Here is a 2,500-nt window from a genome sequence, read left to right as displayed (position 1 = left end):
AAAAGGAATTGATCTTGACATGGTTGGTGCATAGCCAAGTTCCTGATTTTGGTGTTTTGGCTTGATTTTGTGGCTTGGTGGTGATTTTGGTGAAAAACGAAAATCATGGTTTTGGAAAACTGGCTGGACTCAATCCTCACAAATGCCTTCAAAGTGATGTGTGAGAAGTTTGGGATCAAAAGGAATTGATCTTGACATGGTTGGTGCATAGCCAAGTTCATGATTTTGGATTTTTGGCTTGATTTTGTGGCTTGGTGGTGATTTTGGTGAAAAACGAAAATGTTGGTTTTGGAAAACTGGCTGGACTCAATCCTCACAAATGCCTTCAAAGTGATGTGGGAGAAGTTTGGGATCAAAAGGAATTGATCTTGACATGGTTGGTGCATAGCCAAGTTCCATGATTTTGGTGTTTTGGCTTGATTTTGTGACTTGGTGGTGATTTTGGTGAAAAACGAAAATCATGGTTTTGGAAAAGTGGCTGGACTCAATCCTCACAAATGCCTTCAAAGTGATGTGGGAGAAGTTTGGGATCAAAAGGAATTGATCTTGACATGGTTGGTGCATAGCCAAGTTCATGATTTTGTGACTTGGTGGTGATTTTGGTGAAAAACGAAAATGTTGGTTTTGGAAAATTGGCTGGACTCAATCCTCACAAATGCCTCCAAAGTGATGTGGGAGAAGTTTGGGATCAAAAGGAATTGATCTTGACATGGTTGGTGCATAGCCAAGTTCATGATTTTGGTGTTTTGGCTTGATTTTGTGGCTTGGTGGTGATTTTGGTGAAAAACGAAAATCATGGTTTTGGAAAACTGGCTGGACTCAATCCTCACAAATGCCTTCAAAGTGATGTGTGAGAAGTTTGGGATCAAAAGGAATTGATCTTGACATGGTTGGTGCATAGCCAAGTTCATGATTTTGGATTTTTGGCTTGATTTTGTGGCTTGGTGGTGATTTTGGTGAAAAACGAAAATGTTGGTTTTGGAAAACTGGCTGGACTCAATCCTCACAAATGCCTTCAAAGTGATGTGGGAGAAGTTTGGGATCAAAAGGAATTGATCTTGGCATGGTTGGTGCATAGTAAGTTCCATGATTTTGGTGTTTTGGCTTGATTTTGTGACTTGGTGGTGATTTTGGTGAAAAACGAAAATCATGGTTTTGGAAAACTGGCTGGACTCAATCCTCACAAATGCCTTCAAAGTGATGTGGGAGAAGTTTGGGATCAAAAGGAATTGATCTTGGCATGGTTGGTGCATAGCAAGTTCCATGATTTTGGTGTTTTGGCTTGATTTTGTGACTTGGTGGTGATTTTGGTGAAAAACGAAAATCATGGTTTTGGAAAACTGGCTGGACTCAATCCTCACAAATGCCTTCAAAGTGATGTGGGAGAAGTTTGGGATCAAAAGGAATTGATCTTGACATGGTTGGTGCATAGCCAAGTTCATGATTTTGTGACTTGGTGGTGATTTTGGTGAAAAACGAAAATGTTGGTTTTGGAAAATTGGCTGGACTCAATCCTCACAAATGCCTCCAAAGTGATGTGGGAGAAGTTTGGGATCAAAAGGAATTGATCTTGACATGGTTGGTGCATAGCCAAGTTCATGATTTTGGTGTTTTGGCTTGATTTTGTGGCTTGGTGGTGATTTTGGTGAAAAACGAAAATCATGGTTTTGGAAAACTGGCTGGACTCAATCCTCACAAATGCCTTCAAAGTGATGTGTGAGAAGTTTGGGATCAAAAGGAATTGATCTTGACATGGTTGGTGCATAGCCAAGTTCATGATTTTGGATTTTTGGCTTGATTTTGTGGCTTGGTGGTGATTTTGGTGAAAAACGAAAATGTTGGTTTTGGAAAACTGGCTGGACTCAATCCTCACAAATGCCTTCAAAGTGATGTGGGAGAAGTTTGGGATCAAAAGGAATTGATCTTGGCATGGTTGGTGCATAGCCAAGTTCCATGATTTTGGATTTTTGGCTTGATTTTGTGACTTGGTGGTGATTTTGGTGAAAAACGAAAATCATGGTTTTGGAAAAGTGGCTGGACTCAATTCTCACAAATGCCTTCAAAGTGATGTGGGAGAAGTTTGGGATCAAAAGGAATTGATCTTGGCATGGTTGGTGCATAGCCAAGTTCCATGATTTTGGATTTTTGGCTTGATTTTGTGACTTGGTGGTGATTTTGGTGAAAAACGAAAATCATGGTTTTGGAAAAGTGGCTGGACTCAATCCTCACAAATGCCTTCAAAGTGATGTGGGAGAAGTTTGGGATCAAAAGGAATTGATCTTGGCATGGTTGGTTCATAGCCAAGTTCCATGATTTTGGATTTTTGGCTTGATTTTGTGGCTTGGTGGTGATTTTGGTGAAAAACGAAAATGTTGGTTTTGGAAAACTGGCTGGACTCAATCCTCACAAATGCCTTCAAAGTGATGTGGGAGAAGTTTGGGATCAAAAGGAATTGATCTTGGCATGGTTGGTGCATAGCCAAGTTCCATGATTTTGGATT

The sequence above is a fragment of the Phaseolus vulgaris genome, chromosome 6 (genome assembly GCF_051622355.1).
Source record: "Phaseolus vulgaris cultivar YP4 chromosome 6, ASM5162235v1, whole genome shotgun sequence".
NCBI classification, from domain to species: domain Eukaryota; kingdom Viridiplantae; phylum Streptophyta; class Magnoliopsida; order Fabales; family Fabaceae; genus Phaseolus; species Phaseolus vulgaris.
Note: the sequence above shows the minus strand (reverse complement) of the source record.